Here is a 21,614-nt window from a genome sequence, read left to right as displayed (position 1 = left end):
ATGAATTTTAGAAAATCGCTATGCCTCTGTTTTTAATCTCAAACGGATTTGTAAACCTCGGATGGAAGCGCTAGATGAGTTTGGTGCCTGGGGGAAGCAAGCAAGCAAGCAAAGGGGGGCGGGGGAAGAGAGAAAGAGTGTGTGTGTTCGGCAACTTTGTCGGGTCACAGCAAAAAGCGGAAAAGCAAATGCCGACTTGAAAAGAATTTGCTAACCAACTTCTGTTACAAAATCATGTGCTTTTCTGGTGAGCTTCTGGTCAAGTTTCTTAGCTTTGCTGACATGTTGAGTTTGTACGTTCTGGTGAAACTCTTGCAGTGCAAAGTTTCTGAGCTTAAACTGATATCTGTAGTGTCTGAATTCTGCAAATCAGTTTTTAATAAGGTTATCATTTCCCACTAACTTAGCCGCATTATGCATGATTAACCACAAAACGTGTGAGGTTGGATTATGAGTTACTCACCCACAATGTCCACATCTTAAAGAAATCCTATTTGCACAGGACTGGACTCTTATCCAATCTAGCGGATACAGGATCCCAGACTTTATGCATTCATGATGCATCAGCCTAAGTGCGGCCGTTATTTATTTTCTTTGTGTGATCGCCAAGCATCAATAACTTTTATCCGTTTCCTTTGTGAGTTTGTGTGAAGCTTTGCACGACCATGACGGCTTCAGCATTACAAGGGTAATGGCCATTAAAATATGCAGCTGCGATTAGGAAGAAAGCGTAATGTTTATGCAGCTGCGATTAGGAAGAAAGCGTAATGTTTTTTAAGACGAAATAGTAGCAAGATTAATTGTATGTTTGATAGAACTATAGCTTAAAAAAAAATTAGACGTAGTTATTCTAGTTTCAAAATTTGTGAAGTTAAAGTTGTGAGGACACTATTGATGGTTAGATGAGCCACATTATTTCTATTTTAGATTAAAATTAATAACTTAAATTATTTTATTATAATCTACAATATAAAAAATCTGAAGAGCTAAAAGAAAAATAATAGCTTAAACCATCTTATTATAAGATACAGTAAAAAATCTGAGGAGCTAAAAGCCAGAGCTCTGGCAATCGGGGTCCTAAGCAAAAGGCGGTTTGACAAGTGAACAGCTGAAAGAGGAAACAGCAGCCGAACCAGAAAAAAGAAAGCCGGCGCGGCCGGCCGGACGGGATGGGCGAGACCAACGTGGTTTCCGAGGAATCTTCGGAGTTGAGCGAAAAGGACGTTGAGCCGAAATAAATTCTATAACATCTTTGGGAGAAAGATCTATCCGAGATTTTCATCCTTACTATATACACTCATAGAAGGTAAGTATATATCATAAAGAGACAAAGATCTAAGGGTGGGATTTAATCTTATATAATTTATTTCCGTGTTGTGCGGACATAACTATACTTCCTTTCCCCTACGACGCTGACACGTGGACCCGCGTCTATGCTGTTGATATTTTATTAGATCTGTTCCATTTTTTGTTCGCATCCTTTTTATTAGCTCGGCAATGCACGGGTCGCTCAACATCTACCGAAGGACTGACGCGAGTTTTTGACAGAGCAAATGGGCAGAGCTAGATCGGAGTGGATTCTTGTGACAACTAGCTAACTGATTGAGCTAGCATTTGACTAACCTACCTAGGATACACACGACACGCCCATACTGGCTTATGCGTCGCTTCACGAGATGTGCGTGTCATGGAGGCGTCACGGATATACCAGTCATCTGCTACATTCCACGCTGCGTAGTTTAATTCGAGCGAGATGTACCAGGCGGCCAGGTGGTGTGGATCTGATCGAGATCTGATCGATTCTGCTCCCGTGTTGACCACTTGATCACCTGACAGAGACGACGGTCTCACGTTGTCCTCACGCCATCGATATATTTTGAGTTAATTATATAAAACTATAAGTATTATATTATTTATAACATAAAATTGTAAGTATCGTATCTAAGTAACGTAATGCATTAATTTTATATAAAATCTAATTTTAATTAGATTTATTTAAAAATGATTTTATATTTTTCTAAAAATTCTAAAAAAAAATTGTACCTTTTTCATAATCAATTTGCAACCTATTTAATTTGAATTCATAAAAAAGTCTGTGTAGAATTTAACTAAAAATCTTTAAAAAACTAATTTTATAACTCTAAAAACTGTTAGTGCCTCAAATAAAATCCTAAAATATAGAAAAAAATCACTAATATTCTTCTTATATGATGGACTAATTTCTAAAATTATTTTCAGTACTAGATTATATGATAAAAAAGTGAGTTCATTTATAAGTATATAAATAGAGCATATAAATAAAACATTACAAAAGAACTCACTTTTTAACCATATAACCTAGGGATATAAATAATTTTAGAAATTATTCCATCATATAAGAAGAATATTAGTTAATTTTTCTATATTTTTGGGATTTTATTTGAGGCACTAACAATTATTAGGAGTTATAAATGTAGTTTTTGGGAGAATTTTAGTTTAAAGTTTACACATATTTTTTTGAGTGAATCCAATTAAAATGGTTGCACATGGATTATGAAATAAAAAAAATTATGATTTTTGAAGAAATATAAAACTATTTTTTAAGTGAATCTAATGAAAATCGAGTTTTGTGTGAAATTAGTGTACAATATTTGTAGTTTTGTGTTACTAGACATAATATTTGTAGTTTTGTGTTACAAATAATATAATATTTATAGTTTTATGTAATTCACTCTTATTTTCTTTCTAATACGAGAAAACCCATTTCTATTAACAAGTATCGGAACCATCATTTAAATATCTAACATTCGACTACAAAGGATAGAGAAATGGAGAAAGGTTCAAGAAGTATATGACGTCGATCGATATATATCAACCAGCAATCCATGGACCCGCAGCTAGCTGATGAACACGTGTTGAGTGACGGCACACGGTAGCTGCTCGATCGCTGGAGGAGGCTTGCGAGCTTTCGGTGCACCCGTTTCGGCAAACACGCTCGCTTAACGGTTTCCCCTTGCTTGCCTTGCTACACCATGCGTGGATGATCGATCATATCATCATATCGATAGAGGGTTCTTAGCTTGCATACCCCGTACAGATGTGCTAGCTACAAGAAAAGTTTATAAGACCAAATTATTTAATCTACTTCTAATACGATACGTATTCTTGTCCTTTTCTTCTATACACGTTAACCAATAGACGTTATGGATTAGAAACTCGCGAGGATTTTTCTATAAAGCGTGCTAGCTATGCCATCGCCTGATAGATGCACATTTATTTTCTTCCAGAGAGAGAATTGCGTGCGTCCCCCAACGATTTTCTGGTGCAATCATGCATGTTTGACGCATGCCGTCTCGATCGAGGACGTGCATGCCTCCAAGATCTGCACCAATCGTGAGAGATGGATTGTTGTTTTTCGTGTGATCGTTTCAACCTTGAGAGTGTGTGTGTGTGTTGGCGCGCGCGCATGGCGGCGAAACACGGGGCCGGCTCTTGGGTGCTGACGAGGCCCACGAGAAATATTAGTACTATCTCGTGTTCCGCGTGGCATGAAGAAGAGCTAAGTTTGGTAACCAGATAAGCGTCGAGATGCGTTCAGAACAGAGCAGATAGACTTCGATTTGTGCTGACCTGGCCGCTTGTTAACAATTACTCCCCCAGTAAAAATTGATGACGTTTTTTTATTTTTTACAGTTTCCAACGTGAAACTTTGATAGCTGTTTTTTATTATAATATAGTTATAATATCTAACAAAACTATAATATTATGAAAGTACTTTTGAAGATAAATATATAAGTATGATTTTTATATTTTCAAACTAAATATTTTTTGAAAGTTATTGATGATTAAAGTTTTAAAATTTTAATCAGATTTAGATCAAAATATCAAGTATTTATGACTGAATAGATTTATTGACAAGCCACACAGACATGTGTTCTATCGGGGAAAAAAACTATCGAGGCAAATAGAACTTGATCAGGACCTAAGGGCAACTCCAACAAATATTTAAAATCAGTCTCAATAGCTAAATATTGGATATATGAGTAAAAAACTCTTTCAACATAAGAAAAAAACATTTCAAAAAATAGCTACGCTCAAAAAGGCCTCCCAACTTGCAAGATATAGCAAATCCTAATCAAACTCCCAGTTGACGAAATCCTCGATCCCGGCTTCGCGCTCCCACAACGGAATGCTGGTCAGATGTTGATCAAAATATAAAGTATACATGATCGAAGGGATCTATTAAAAAGCCACTTCGGCATGTGTTCGATCTGTCCGAAAAACTATCGAGGCAAACATGACTGGATCAGGACCTGACACGCCATTGTTTGTAACACGACACGGCATCGAACAAACAAGAATTCTGGACACATGACAGAGTACTCATCCAGCTCTAACATTTTCCTCGTGTCAAAACAGTTAGACTATAAACCGCAATGGATCGGCGACATTCGAACGGTTAGGTTATCATATGTTCGTAAAGAGGTTTCTTGCTGGAACACTCGGGACAAAATTTCCTGGCAAGGAAAACTCATGCGTACTGGTGAACTATTCTGCAGCTACAGTTGCTTTCAATGTATCTGTTACGCATCTATCTCCCCTTCGGTGCAGAAAGAGCTGCAATAAGAAACACCTGAATTTTCAATTTTATGCAAGTATAGGCCTGCAATTCTCAACTTTTTCGATAAAAAAAAATTATTAACTCTTATCGTTACATCAATATTTTTTTAAAGCCACTATATGGCATTTATATTAAATAGAAAAGAAGATGCATCAACGATGCTTACAACATGCATGTCTATATGCTTGGGCAATTAACTCTTGACCACTCTTACTGGTGGCACATTTTCAAATATTATCCTATCGAAAAACTTTGACAAGTTGCCACTCGGGTCCACTAAATTGTTGAAACTTTACTACTTTCGCTGACGTAGTAGCATCTTAGAGGAATATTCCTCCAGACATGGGGCAAATTGACTGAAATACCCATCTTCTTCTCACTTCCCCTTCTTCTCTGTAAACGACCATGCGATGGCATTCTCCTACTGCCCGATTGCGCTGTCACGGCTCCTTATGCTATGTGGCTCACTAAGCTCACGGAACTCGCCCTAGCGACAAACATGTATCTTTTCTTCTTTTTTGGTGCACTAATTTACAACGATCTTGGAAGGTTCCTACGACAAGGAAAGCTCCAATCACTGCCCCTGCAACTACAAGCCACCGCCTCAACAAGGCAATCTTTGAACTGAGCTAAGGAATGCGGGACATATCATCATGATTGCCACAGCTAGGAGGTTCCCCGCGACTAGAACTAGAGCTAGAAACTAGATTCCTGCTTTGTTGTCCTCCTCGGCAAAGGAATCTGTTTGATGGCTCCTTTCTTCGATGGCCAAGATGGAGGCCTCGTTTCCCATGTCGGAATCCGAGCAGCTCGGCCTTCCCGGCTTTGTCTCTGCCTCAACCTCCCGAATCAGAGAGATGCACCCGTAGCCGTCCAAATAAAGCGGCATGTTGGTCGCCACTGGTCACAACCGCCAAGGGAGTGAGGATGACCTCACAAATTCAAGCAAGAAGAGAGAGAAGGAGGCGATGGTGACGGCTACAACCACCTTGTTGCTCCAGATCACAAGGAGCGCAAGGGACACCACGTCGCTGACCGTGAGGAAGCCTTGGCCAAGGCCACAGCCGCTGTCGTCGCCTTTGTTGCGGTGGACGGGGAGGGCGAGGGGGCCGATGTGGGAGGGACGAAGCGCGGCAAGAAGGTAGTTGAGGCGGCCAGAGGGGCGGCCCTTGAGCAAGCTGGGCATCGATGGTCATGCCCGTCGCTAGTGAGCATATGGGAGACCGGCGCGTCAACCGAAGTGGAGCATGGGCTGATTGGTTTCTTAGCTTTTTGACTGCGTTTGGCACATGGATGATGTGGATGCGCACAGGCGCGCATCGCTGGGGCACCAGTGCTAGCATCCGAAGCATGCCTGCTGCCGTAAGCCACTGCCAACGCGTCGTTGGGGCACTAGTGCTAGCATTCGAAGCATGCCTACTGTCGTAAGCCGCTGCCTGTTAGCCTTAGCCCAAGAGAAGGAGAGAAGCACATGAAGATGAAGAAGGGCATAAACGACATTTTTCCCTCATCGCCACATCACAGAAAGGAATATTTCTCTAAGATGCCACCATGTCAACGAATGTGGCAAAGTTTCAACAATCAAGTGGGCCCGAGTGGCAATTTGTCAAAGTTTTTCAATAAGATGTCATTTGAGAATGTGCCACTGGTAAGAGTGGCAAAGAGTTAATTGCCCCTATAGGCCAACCAACTCAAAGGTCGAGGCAAGATGGAAGGAAAAACATACAACATCACAGTTTGGATATCGTATTAAAAAGAATAATTCTCACGGCTATCTCTAAGAGATGATAATGCATGGGCACCGGCCATACCCATACCATGACCTCCTCTCTGATCCAAATAAGAGTTCACTTTTGGCTTCTGCAATTCTCAACTAGTCTCAAGCTTTTGCTGATACCTTCATTTCTTCAGGCCCCTTCTATGTGGCAATCCATGACGAGGAATGGGGAGTTCCAGTTCATAATGACCTAAAGCTATTCGAGCTGCTTACGTTATCGCAAGCCCTAACTGAACTTACCTAGGGATGTCAATGGGGCCTCGATCCCCGTTCCCCGACGGGAATTCCCGTATTAGGGGATGGGGATGGGGTCAATTCCCCCCCCCCCCCACGAGGGGTTTAATGGAAGAAAAATCCCCCCCGTCGGGTATGGCGGGGACGGGGACGGTTCCCCATCCCCTGTCCCCGTTTCCTCGTAGGGCTGTGGCCCAACTACAGCCGAGGCTGCCAGCCCAGGCACAGGAGCGGAGCAGGGCGGGTGGCCTGGTGGCGTTTGGCTGGCGGCCGAGCAGCTGGTTTTGGCGCGAGGCCCATGCGGGAGCAGAAGCAGGCTGAGACTGGTGGTGCGGCCCAACACGGGAGTTGGCCTAGATGCATGGGCTACGGGGCAGAGGCGATCCAGAGCATGGCTTGTTGCTACATGAGAGCTGTAGCGGGGACGGGGACCCCGTCGGGTCCCCGTTCCCCGCGCGGGGACAGGGATGGGGAACTATTCCCCGACGGGGAATTTCCCGTTGGCATCCCTAAACTTACCTGGCCTGCTATTTTGAACAAGAGGGAGGAATTCAGGTGCGCTTTCGACAATTGTTACACTGTTCATACAAGAGGCGTTAGAATGTATACTGATACTTCAGCATTGTACTATGGAGATGTTTGATGGTTTCAACTTCACATCCGTATCTGAGTTCACGGAGAAGAAGATAAAGCCGTCGAGTGGAAGAGTGTTGTCGAAGCACTAGATACGGGCTGTTGTAACAAATGCCAAGCAAATGCACAAGGCACAAAATCTGAATTCTTGCAGTTATTTGTATTCGCATCAACTGTGTTGCTGAGTTTATCTCTGAGAGTGAGCACACTGAAATGGTGAATCTTCATATTGCGCTTTTCATCAGGCTGAATGCCGTTATTTTTCTGTGTCCTATTTGGCACTTAACAAAACTAACGGATAAAATGGTTTCAATAACTTCGCAACATAAGAACTTCGACCGTTTGCTTAATGGTTTCAATAAATTCTAAGGGTTATTGATTTGGCTAAAGTCAGCCTGTTTTTTCTCCATCGCTATTCAGCGACAACAGCCAAGCTTCTTTTCAAATAAAAATGAAAAATAAGAAATAAGCCTAGCCATTTCCTATCCATTAAGTAAAAGCTCAAGACCCGTTTTCGATATGGGCCACAGCTTCTACCCTTTGAGAATCTGAATAATGTGAAATATGGGCTTTGCATCAGATAGTACATGGGCTTACTTCTCCTACACATGATTTGCAGTTTACCATGATTTAATCAAACAGCTGCTATGCATCATCTGTTCAATAAATTCTGTATTTGATATGTTAAACATCTGCAATGCATACCTGTAGGTAGTTCAGGAGTTTGGATCGTTTAGCAACTACTGTTGAAGCTTTGTGAACCACAGACCCATCACAAACAGCTTCCGCTATGCTCGCCAAGTACCTACCAAGACGCCCAAAGCTGAAGCTATAAGCAAGGAATTGATGCACCGAGGCTTCCAATGTGTTGGTCCTACAGCGATCTACTCCTTCATGCAAGTTTCCGGGATCGTTGGCGACCATATATCATGCTGCTTCAGATTTCAGGCTTGCAGCCAGCGCAAGGCCAATGAAAACGACCATATTTCAGGTTTGCCAGAAAGACGGTTGCGCTCACCATCTTCAGAGGATTCATATATCAGAGAGATGTAGTTAACCACTGGAGACAGCCTGAATTATATCAGGACTCTAGAACCATATGATTCCTACCTTCCAGGTGTGCTTGTTTTTGTCTGTGATAGTTATGACAGTTTGACAGTACATTGGAGTGTCACTCAGTAAGTAGTGTATACATTGTATATAAAATTGTGCGACTTTCTGGTGTGGCGTGCTTTCTCCCATGTAGCATATTAGCATGCAGAATGTGCACTGATTGGCCTTGATGTAGAGTGCGTCCTATTTTGTGGTTTTCTGAATGTATGGTATCTGGTAGTATGTATGTACAAACAATGCAATACAATGTTCTGGTAGTTTTCCGATTCATGGCTTTTCTTTTGTTCTCCAACAAAAGATCCTTGCATCTGATTACCTAACATAAGTTTCTTATTCCAAGAACAATTTGCGGGTGTCCATTAAAACGGTGAGTGGATATGATTGAGTATAGGGGAATGCGAATATCAAGTTACTAATCTTCCTTTCTCTCCGCTGATACTTACGCATTTTTATGGTTGATCTTACCTTTTTTTTAAAAAATATATAGTTTATCTTTGCATAAACCTATTAGTACAAGTACCTACTGTTGTTTCACTTTGTATTTGCATACCCATTGACACACAAGTTGTGTTGACATGGTTATGATGCGTCAGCCCATATGTCACACACTTGCCTTCTATATATAGCAAATCACACGACAAAAGTTTTCCCTTGAGAAGTGAGCCCGCAAAAAACAAAGTGATGGCAAGAAAGTTCTCCCACCTTTCAAACGCGCAATACGGTTAATTGGACAGCTAATCACAGCACGATGGCCACGTTTCGCCTCGCCATGGCCGTGCAATCGTGTTCTCCTTAAACCTCACTCATAAAAACCTTTGTTTATCCCTAACACTTGGTCCTATGTAACCTCCATCATTTAAACAATTGATCACCCTCCTCGAGGCCGCCTCGGAATGCGCACTGCGCCGGGCCGCCCTGCTCACCCCCACACCGTGCAGGTGTCGCCTACCGGGAGAAGCCAAGTCAGCTATGTGCGTCCACGTCATGCTAGAGCAGCACCTGTGTGAGCTTTGTGGTGTCACCGTAAGTTGTTTAGGGCTTGTTTGTTTGATTTTTTGTTTTTGGGTTTTTTAGAAAACTATATTTTTGTTTGTTTGAAAAGTTATTTTTGAAAATAGTTTGTGATTTTTATAATAATTCTTTAGCTTATCAGTATATAGATTCTCACGCAAATGTCTCTTAGTGAGCTAATGAGCTTGTAGCTTTATTTTATTTTTCTCAGAAGTAGATTTTTGCTTTTTCAAAAACCACTTCTTTAGAACCCGTTTGTTCTGATTTCTGACAACAGTAGAAGTAAAACCAAAAGAAGAAAACAAACATTAACTTAGGGTCTGTTTGTTTCAATTTGCTTCTGGCTTCTGCTTCTGTCAGAAGCCTAGAAGCCAAAAATCAAAACAAACGGGTTTGCTGAAAAGTGATTTCTGGAGAAGTTAGAAGCTTGTTTATAAGAAAATGAACTAGAAGCTGAGAAGCTAATTAAAAGTAGTTTTTATGAGAAGTAGTGTGCTAAAAAGCTAAAAAGTTATTGTAAAACCCAACAACTAAAATCTAAAAATAGCTTTTCAGAAAAACTAAAAATACAATTTTTTAGAAAAACTAGAAACAAAAGTCCAATAGTATTAGCTACGATCAGCCTTTCGCTTTAATTTGTCCGAATGTTCCAAGGTCGCCGACCCTAGCTAGTATGCCATCCTTTGCTTCTGTGGCTGGTGGTGAAGCATTTACCATGCAACTGGGATTAGTTTAGAGTTTAAGTGTGGTGAAGGTGTTGGCATGGGAAAGGAGGATCCTTAAGAAACCATGCAGGCGCCATGGACTGAAGCCTGCCAAGTGTACTGCCTTGGGGGTGAAGCTTGCTTGCCATCCACTCCCCGTCTCCTCAAAACGTGGCACAAAACTTGGCGCCTTTCGGGGAAAGCCGGGCCACGATTCCGGTTTAACTTGGCATTAGTGCTGCTGTTAAAAAGAAAGCCTCGAGTTTACACTTGTTGCCACAGCGGCGCTAGCCTTTGTCCTGACATTGTTCGACGTGTTGCTCGGAGAGTGGAGGACCGAGGACCTCGTAGCCAGAAGCCATGGCTCTCAATGCTAATCAACAATGAGGAACTGGATGGATCAAGAACATGGTTTTCTAGCTTCAACAACATGATTGATCATCAGAGTTATTTTTAATTTCCTTCTTCTTTGTTTCCCCTTGCAATATCAAACCTAATATATAAAGTGTAGAACACGAAAATTCTACTAAGTACATGTAGATGTATGGATTATCACGTGTTGAGATTCGTATTTAAAAAATAAACGAAAAAAATCATAAAATAGTAGTTAGAAAAAAATCATACTCCATTTAATTGGCCCCTCCTATATCTAATTCCTAACTTCGCCCATGTGAATACGTATAAAGTGAGAGTGAAGAATGAAGTGTGAGATCAAAGGAGGGCAGCCTGACTATTCCTCTCAATATCTTGGCCAACTGACGCCCTACGACGACTGTAACACGTCGGAAAGCTGACGATCAAGTCAGTTACGGCAGGAGCGAAATTAGCTGCATGCGCGCGTAACGACGAGGGCGGTCGTACCATCGGTACTAGCAGCGCCACTGCCTCCCCTAGTTTAACCGAGCTGCCTTGCCTGTGATCGAGCGGATCACGCAAAGGCGAGGAGATGAGCGAATCCGCGTACGCGCTTCGAGGCGTTTCTTGCTGCTGTTGTCGTCTTGTCGACCGGCTGTTTACGTATTCACAGGGGCGTCCGGTTTCGCATGCAGCACGTCGGTGTCGTCCTCCCCGGCGCAGACGACGCCGCGCACCCAATCCGGGCGTGGCCGCGGAGATCTCCGCCATTAAAAAACATGCAGATCTGATCTTTGTCAAAGGAGGGGCCTAGCTAGCTTAGATCATTGCTCCTACCACAGCTTCATTAGGCCGCTAATCAAAGGAGGGTAGCCCGTGTCCCGAGGAGATTAGGATTGGTGGTCACACCCACACCATGGTTGATTAAGATGAGTGATTAGTTAATGGCGTCAGGATTCCACAAGTTGGAGATGGGGGAACAGGGAGGGGAGGTGTCTGAGGTAAGGATGGCACTGCCTAGTTTAAGCCCAAAGCGAAAGCAGCCACCTCTCCAACTAATCGACGGCGACCTGCGATTTTCAAAACTAATATATATATTGTCAACTGATGGTGTTTATGTGTGGTGTTAAAGGATGACACAGATCTTCTGCAGTAACTATAGATATTTTAATAAAAGATGTATTAGTGCTTTGCTAGCTAGACATGTGATCCAGGTTAATGTGCTCTCCGCTTGGCATCTTATTCCAAACTTTTACCAATGTTTTCTTTGATACTACCCGGCAAAAACCGTCGATCTCCGCATAATGTTTGGGTTAATAAGCAGAATCCAAGCCAGGAATAGTACGTGAGTAGTCAGTAAAATGAAAAGAGTAAAAGCGAAATTTGTCGAGGAGTCAAAAGCTGGATGCGTAACAAGTGAAACTCTGAAGATCAAGGAACTAACCATGCAATTGGCCATACCCTAATGAATGCTAATCGATGTGATGATGATCCTTATCCGATCTCCGGGCATGGGGGCGCCTGATTGGCTACCTCAGCGAGGTTGGTGACTACAGGGGCTGGGTTGGATCATGGATGCACGTGAAGAGCCGGCGAGCCGTACCCGCGGCCAGGTCAGGGCGTCAGGCCGGCGCAGCGCAGGCCAGATAGGTCCAAAGCTAGTTCGTACTACCACGTAGTAACAATAAATTAGCACTCTAATCTGATTGTTAAAGCGAGGCGGTCTAGATTTGCACTAGTGTGTGTGGGGAATCTCTCTCTATCTCTTTGCGCGTTTGTCCTTGTGCGTGTCGTCGTCCTATCAGAGAGGAAAGAGTATACGGTGATTCTTCACTCTAAAGTATAGGCTGGTATGCTGATGCACTGGGGTGGACCCACTTACAGGTAGAGGATGTATATGATATTAGGGGTGATGGTTGTACGTATGGATAAATAAGTTTAGTTGTTCGTATATATTGTTTCAGTTTGGTTTGATGGAATGCATTGTTATAGTTTGGTTTTGACGGATGCAAATGTCCGTCTAAAGCTTGACTCAGGAGGTAAGATCGATTCGAGTTTTCCTCTGTAGCCTGTTTCGATATATACAAGCTGTTACATCAGTTCATACAGACGGATGCACTTGTCATGTTACAAAATCACCTTCATACGATTAACCAATCATAATCTCATCTCTTTCCGCTCATACAATATCAGATTCAATTAACAAAATAGAAACTCAGTTTAGTCTATCTAGACAAATACAACCGGCTAAATACTCTTCTTTTTAACAAATATATCTCCTAAGTCTGCTACCCCTCAGCCAGTATATATGATCTATACGGACAACCAATCACACTATAAATGATTTTCTTTTTTCAGTGATTTATCGTATATATGTACCAATCTCATATGATACATCTAATCTAACAAATGAGACACTCGGATCTATAGTCTAATCAGAACATTCGATTATTTTTTTTCTGGTTCCGCTATTACTAATGCATCAGGCTTCATGTACACCTCACGTTTCAATATTTTCTCTCTCCGTTAATTGCATGCAAGCCTCCTTTAGCCTACACTCTGTAAAAGTGGAACCTTTTTTCATTCAAGGCAACAAGGTACTGTGATTAAGAATGGACTAAAGAAGCAACGTTAAAGTAATTACGAAGCTAATCATATCATTTGCGCAACATGCAATATCACTTTACAGCAGAACGTGTAGCTAAACATCACATGATGTCTGATTGTGTCCAAATAATCTAATTCTTCAGCAATAGCAGAATGCAACCATGCAGGCTGCGGCTGCCCATGTATGGCTTACTCATATAATTGGAGATAGGATCGTCCCGTCCGGCCGTTCCTCTCAGTCTTACGTACCCAGCATACCCTTTCAGTACATGCATGCATCTCCCCGGCCGGGACTTCGATCTGAAGATTTCTGGACGGTACTTGGCGTAGCCGTTCAACTGCTCCCATTACTGACAAGTCGCAGGAAGCTAGTGTGGCAATCAATGGAGGACAGCAACTTCGTAGCTAGCTGAGCTGCTGTAGTCTCGACAACGAACCACAGTACAAGCGTCATATCTACGCCTGCCTTATCCTCTAACCGAAACTGGAACATGAGGAGTTCCAATTGTGGACGTGCATTCCAAAAATAAGCATTGCAGTAGGACACGCACTGATGGAGATAAACTTGTCTTTTGTGTCGCGCAATCCAGCAATATTTAATCAGGAGCAAATAAAGAAATGTTCCTTTCATAGATGTACAACAGTAGTATTGTTACTATCACAGGCAGGCTCATCTCTCATGATTAGGAAATCGTATCTCACACGGTTTTCCAGCTGTCACAGTTCTATCGTCATAGATAACAATTGATTATTTATCTCACATGGTTTGACACTGGAACCGTCAAACACAATAAGTCTAGAATACTTAGTTCCAAAGCCTGAAAAAGAAGACAAAAAAGGATTAAAATTTATCAAAAAAATAAAAAGGGACAATTGCCAGACCATTCATGTATCTCCACAATCATCCACTATTTTTTTCTCCCTATTTTCTCACTATTTTTGCCAGTGTGCCGCCCGTAAGTCAAACTCACAACCTCGTATCTGTGACCCAACTCTCCTACCAACTGAGCTAGCTTGTGTTTCATTCCAGGGCTCTGAATATATTCATTTTAACATGTGTGTAATACATTCACTTGGTGTCAAATTTTGAACACAATAATGAAGTTAAAACAATCAAATTTAAACACATATTGAATTTGAATCATATATTCACTTACAAATTTAAACACAACAATGGATTTAAACACACAGGACAATTTAATTCTGCCCATTTGGCTATCAAACCACCCAAGGGTTCATTGACTTTGTCCACTCTGCACAAATGACGATCAAACCGTCACCTCTGGCAGTCAGACTGCCATACATTGATCACATAGAATATATAGGGAAAAGTTTCCCACCCTCTCAAACTAATCTTTCATCTAGAATGCATTGCAAGTTTGAGTAAATGACAACTATAGATACCTCAAGTAAATAAACATCAATCCCTTTTAATAGTACAATATATATTATTAACAATCTGGACATTTTCTCCTCTAATCATCATTGACCAGCAAAAAGAAAATATCCCATTTCATATATTTGTCTTAAGCTAGTCATCTTCATGTATCCTTCACATATGCATCTTCTGACTCTTTCATCAATTCAAGGACTAACCTTTCTGATATCCCAATTAAACAAGTTAGTCCATAAATAAGTGTTGCCATTAATTACCAGAACACAAAACACTATTACAGAAAAGGTCATTACTGCTAATTCAAAAATGTCATTACTACCGATTTTTGAACCGGTGGTGATCAAGTGATAGTGATAATCCATGATTATCAATGTCCATTCATATAATGGACCGGCGGTGATAGTACAAGTATCACTGCCGGTTCATGTAATTAACCGATAATGATAGTTGGATTATCATTGCCGGTCTATTATATGAACTGGCAGTGATAATTTCACACCCCCCCCCCCTAGTATAGTTGTTGTCAGTAACCGCATATTAAGAAAATATCACATATGCATACACAATTTATCACATATGCTTGTACTTCAACACATTTTATTTACAAATCACATATATACATACACGATTAACTTGTCATTCACAAATGTTCTTAGTTGGTTAGGACAAATAGCTTAAACTCTCTAACTCATAATTTGTTTTAAAAATTTCACAGTTTACTTGAAACATTCATGCAAGTGAAACAAATAAGCGTTTCAACCTCTCTTGCTACCCGAAGTTGTCGAACTCGGTAAGTCCCGAGTGCTCATTGCATGAAGTGCTTTATATGTCAGGTTATAAAACTCATCTTTTGGACTTATTACTTCATATTGATAAACTCGATAAAGTTGTTTTTTAAAGGCGTTGAGGTGATGTTGCAGAAGTTTACTTATGTTCAACTTGATTACCTCATTAGAAGAATTGAAGAAAACAATCCTACAAAACATGTGTAGAAATTGAGAAGCTCAAATCAATATATATTTACATGCCTCTACACCATCTTGGAGCACCCTGTCACTGGTGAATGTGTGCATGAACTCACATACATCGAAGCCACATAAGTTTGTTGTCCTGTTGCATTGAAAGAAGATATGAAATATTAGTGGTAAGCAACTAGTCATTCAGTAGGAATTTGAGACATGAATATTATGTATGTATCGGAAAGTTGATTGGGACAGTAAATGTCTTCTGGTATGGACGGAGTCGAACAATGTCCTTATAGTATCATGCGAATGCCCCGTGCATGATTATGAATAATATTACTAGACTTAGATTCAATCGAATGGAAGATTACTTGAGCAAATAACGAAATGATTGACTTAACCTATTTAGCAAGTCCATTATAGGTTGAAATTGTGTTTGTGGTCTCTTTGTGAGTCTGACCATGTACCATCAGTCAAGTTCTGAACCTTTGTCTAAACTTCAATCTGAGCCTCTATATCATCTAGGTGATCCAAGTTGAGGTACTTACTCGAGCTATCGTCACTTCTTGGGCTCTCATTTCTCGTATGTTCCATGTTTGCGTGTCCATCTCCATTCGAGGCTGCACCCTGGTCCAAGGAGGGGTGATTTGATTCTAGAGGTGCTATTCCTACATACAAATTAATTTCCATCTAATGGACTTCTTCATGATAGAAAAAAAAACATTTTTGAAAACTAAGACTAAGGATTGACACCACAATGTTCTTCGCAACCGTTTTGATATATAATTCACAATAGATCTCCAAAAGACAATAATGTTATATATTTTTAACGTCAGTGAAGCATTTTGTGTTAATTTTTCTCAAACATGTCATATACAGGATTTGAAAATTAATTGAAAATCGGACAATTCGGTCCACACCGAATTCTGAATTTAACTAGTTTTCAAATTTGAGTTCAAAAAATTCAAAAATAAAAAAATAACAAAAATCTAAAGATACTATAGGCAATTCTAAGACCTTCTGTGATTTTTTTTTCAAAAATAATATCCTTTGCATCATATTTCATGAAGAGGAAGTTGGAAAATAAAAAGAAAAAGCGTGCAACTTATTTAGTAGGGTTCAGGTTAAGGAAACTATTAACATGCAAACACATATTTTTTATGTGTAGGGTATACCTTAATAGAATCAATAAAATTAGTTTCACTTTATTTAGGGTTATTTTAATTTCTCCATGATTTTTACAAAATTTACAATCATAAAGAGAACATGTTAAGAAACAGCATTATAATTAATATTTTCATGTATACCATTATTTTTCATACATAAATAATAGTATAAGTAAACTAATAAAAGTGGTTTCACTAATTTTGGAGGTATAATGGGTTAGTTATGAATTAATCCATTTGCAATACATTTACACAGTCCTGCATGTTAAAATAGTTATTCATGAGTGTATTTTTAAAAGACATAGGATCATGTGAGAAGAATAAAAAAATTGGTTTCATGATTTTTGGATTAGCAAAGAATTAACTAAGCATTTAACTAGGTTTAGCAAATACATTTTCTCATAGAAAATATTCAAATTTTTATGATTATAAATACTTTTATCGTGTAGAACATGTTACATGGAAACCAAAAAAAATTGTTTTACTTTATTTTAAGCTTAGATGAATTAGTTATAGATTTTACAAGGTTCAACTAATTTTATGGTTTTTTTTAACTTTATTGAAATTCGATAAAACCGAACGGGTCTTGATGAAATTCGAGTGGTTTTGACCACAAGCAAAATGTGGTCGAATATCGACGAAACCGAATGATTAATTGGTGAAATCATCCGGTTATTAAATGTCCAATTTGGTTTGTTTTGCCGTGGTCAAACTAGTTTGATGAAGTGAATTCAGTCGAATTCTCGCTGAATTTCCCAATATCAGGAATATCGGGAATTCGGTGAACTCCGCATTTCGGGTTTCGAACGATTTTTTGAACCTTGGTCATATAAAGATACATATACGAAAATGTCATATAAAGAGTCATTTTCTTTTCTTGTTCCAACTTGGAATAAGTTCTGACTACCTTGATGAGCACATAAAGACTACATGTTTCTTCACATTTTACCAAATGACAAATGTTGGATACATGTTTTTTCAAACTACATATTTTTCAGACTACAAACTATATGTTTTTTTAGACTACAAACTACATATTTTTCAGACTACATACTACAGCTCGTCCGAAGCCCAAAAAAGAATATGACGAACCCGGAATCCTTAAGGCAAAGGAGAGGCAACTGAGGTAGTAGATGGGCAGCGGGTGGCAGAGCACTAGGGCGGTGGGCATCAGGGCTGCGGAGCACCATGGCGAGCGTCGAGGCAATAGCTGGAGTTGGAAACTTTGGGTCTTACGGCTAGGGGTTGGGGGCACTGAATTTATACTCAAAAGTATCACCGCTGGTTATAGTATATGGTCAGCAGTGATACAAGGTATTATTGTTGGTGCTATAAAACAATAGACGGATATATTTAGATGTATTTTTTAAGTTTGTTCGTGTAGTTTAATAAATCATAGTATTAACATTAAAGCATGCTCTTAATATTTTGTACAGTATTTCTTTACAGTATTCATATAGTTTATTTAAATAGCATTTATACTGAAGAATTTAGATCCTTCAATATTAATTAATACGAAACAACATATCATTAATTAATACAAAAGCATATCCTTAATAAATACATCAAGCTTTTTTTAAGATAACAATTAGACCTAAATATCTCTGTCGTGTTTGGTCAAAATCCTTCACGTTCAAATTCCTCATCTTTACCGTGTTTGGTTCAACGTGTATAGCCAGACATGAAACCCCTATGAAAAAAATATGCAAGGATTTGCTCTATGCTTAGAAGCTGTTTCTCATTCTTGCAATAATTGCATGAACAACATATATAGTCATCACAATTAATTGACTTGTACGTCGCGGCAACGCTAAAAAAAGCTTCCATGCCGTTAAAAAACTCTAGGTCGCTATGGACAGCATCGTACATCCATATTCAATTCATTTGCAATTTTATCAATTATTATAAATCCATTGCGTTAATACGAAATAACAATCAATTTAATTAATTATTATCAATATAATAGACTATAATGATAAATAATGATAAATAAAATCATACCTAGAATATGAAAACCTAATGTAGGACAACAAAGGCGTCTCAACAATTTCTTACGAAATAGATGACATTCTCCTATTTTTAATCACCCAACGCACTCAAACCTTGAGCGGAAGAAAAATACTCAGAGAGACAAAGCAAGATGGAAAGTTTCAAGAAAGTATAACTCTATAGATGGAATATGAACTATAGGTTCTATTAAAAAACGTTCCATATATCTCTGTGCCCAACAACTCATAACTTTGAAGATCAATGAAACAGATACAAGATTAACAAGCAAGTAAACTCTCCGAGATGAAGATCTAGAGGCAAGAAAATGCAAGACTCCATCATATATACATGTGTATGTGAATTCTATGCCTTTAACATCAAGAAAAATAACTTCCCAAGATGATAAAATTTCAGCTTAAAAAGAAAAACAAAAATCAACAACAAAACACTAAGAACTCGCAAACTTGCAACGGGAACAATAAAAGGAAACTAGAAGGAGGAGAATTTAAACATATGCAAAAACTTAAACTTCATTACTCAAAGATCTAAGTCCTATTTTTGACAGAATACAAGAATTTATCTATCAAAACTCTCACCTATTACATAGGCTAAGCAATTTTCTCCCTCCTCTAAAACTTTAGCACAAGGCTCTCATATGGATGGCTCAAGTGAGCGGAATCCCAACTAGCCAAACTCCTCTATTTATAACCTAGGAAACTTAACCTCTAAGTTTCCTTGACTGTTTTCAAAATATCTCTCTCTTGTAGTACATTCCTATCTACCACTAGGGGTATTATGATCCATTTTCTCCTCCATCTATCGGACGACCGTGACGTCTTCACGACATAACTTTGCCTCGATGCAAGCTTCACGATGATGCCACATGTACTCCATCCTCCCGCGGTTTTGTGGCTAAACTGGGAAGCCGACTCGCACTCTTCTTAAGGTGTGACCCACAGCTGCTTGCTTTGACCTCAAGCAAGTCTTCCGATGTTGATGCGTGTCATCTGTCTTGCAATCTTGACCACTGGTAAGTCTCTCCCGCTCCCGATCCCTCGTTTCGTTTTGTCACTTGCACCAACAACCACTTCGCTTGACTTTGTCAACACACCGCTTTCATCAACCTTCATCTCTTGCCTTGCTTGACCTCCACGTATACCGCTAGGATCATCATTAACTCCGTCCGGTCTCCTTGATCGTCCGGCACCAAGCATCCCGCTTAGCCTCGATCACCCGTCGTCGACCGCCAAGTTGCATCCATCACCTGCACATCATGAGACTAGCAAATATGCATCTCCAGAACCATATAACATCACCACATGTTAGTCCAAATCGAAATCAATTTGAATAAGATCAGATGTAACAAAAATATGAACATCGAATGGTCCAGCGTTCACACCAGTGCAACACGGACCATCCGGTGAGTACAACTCCACCGGGACCCGATTTTCATTCCTCTCTAGAAAAATTAGTCCGATGGTCATAAAATCCTAACACCGGACAATCCGGTGAACACATCAACATTTGCCTCAGAACTGAAAGGCTCCAGTGATACTCTTCGGTGTTCACATGCCCATTATCAAACCATCCGGTGAGTACATCATCACTATAATTTAGTTTTTCAATCTCTCTGGAAATATTTGTCTGGTGAAGCCTCTGGTGATCACCTGTGCACACATCGGACCATCCAGTGAAGCTACCGTACCAGACTTTCACATTTGCATATTTCTCTGAAAAAATTAGTCTGGTGCTAACTCTCACCCACACCGGATCTTCTGGTGAATACATTTTTCTCTGCCTCTACATTGAAAAACTCCAGTGCTCACATCTACCACATACCAGACTATCCGGTGAGGTCAAAAAAACCCTCACACCGAACTATTCGGTAAGTGCAAGCTTCCTGCACCGTGATACTGATACAAACTCCAATTCTTTTCAACTTTGGTTAGATAAAATCAACATTGCAATATATAACCATGCATATACTAACCAACATAAACCACACAAACATCAATAACTCATCACACAAGATAAATCAAGGCACATGTCAACTTGGTTTCTCACCCAATATCGATTATCTTAATTCACTAAGTAATTGGAGCTCTAGGTCCTTCAAAATCCATCATCATGGAACAAGCACCTATTTTCAAAATGTAGAGTAATCTAACAAATAAATTTAAATACAAATAAAATGTAGAAGAACCTACTTACATAAATAATGTATACCTAAAATCGATTAGCTTAAATTCACTAAGTCGTTTGGAGCTCTAGCTCCTTCAAAATTTATTATAGAACAAGCATTGATTTCTAAAATTTAGAACGATCTAGCAACTAAATCTAAATACAAATAAAATGTAGATAAACTTACTAACCTTGGAGTACCTAGGTCACGTAGACTCCACCAAATTTTGAAGCCTTGCCGCGCAAGCTCGCCGCAAAGAGCCGCCACGCGCCGAGCAGAACAGAGTTCTGTTCAGACTCGGGGACAAAACCATTATATTCTATGGCATATCACCGCCATTTCATGACATCAACCGGCAGTACAACAATGATGGTTCTTATAACCAACCTATAGTGATAATATAAGAGCAATACCAGTCTGTTATATGAATCGACAATGTTATATCACTGCCGGTTTGAATAAAAATCGTTAGTGATAGTGCTTATCACTACTGATTCTCAATAGCTCACTGATTGATTAGTAGTTGGACCCTGTGAACCGGTAATAAAGAGAGGGTGTAGATGATCTTTTCTGTAGTAACGAAATTAGATCCTAGATACTTCATCCACGCCGGAGATGAAGCACATTTATTTTTCGTGAGTGGTGGGGTCAAATTGTATGAGAGAAGCTTAGCTTATTGGTATCCTCATAATTCTATATTGTTTTACTTTTAGAGTGTACTCTTCTCTAACATTATCTTGGACCGATTCGCATTAAATCCTTGGGAGATACTTACAGTCTCTCATAGTTCTATTCTTATAGCTGGTCTCACACGGTTGTAGCCGTATAGCTTGTGGCAGGAGATTTCTAACTGGGGTTGCGAGAGATAATTTTTATCACTCGATTC

General features: G+C 39.8%; 1 pseudogene; it reads left to right on the top strand.

The window, feature by feature from the left end:
* The first annotated feature begins 5,788 nt into the window (after positions 1–5,788).
* LOC133914827 (uncharacterized) lies at positions 5,789–8,297 on the top strand (annotated as a pseudogene).
* The last annotated feature ends 13,317 nt before the right edge of the window (positions 8,298–21,614 follow it).

Source organism: Phragmites australis, chromosome 4 (genome assembly GCF_958298935.1).
Source record: "Phragmites australis chromosome 4, lpPhrAust1.1, whole genome shotgun sequence".
Lineage (NCBI taxonomy): Eukaryota > Viridiplantae > Streptophyta > Magnoliopsida > Poales > Poaceae > Phragmites > Phragmites australis.
The sequence above is the reverse complement of the archived record's forward strand: the minus strand, read 5'-3'. Positions and strand labels throughout refer to the sequence as shown.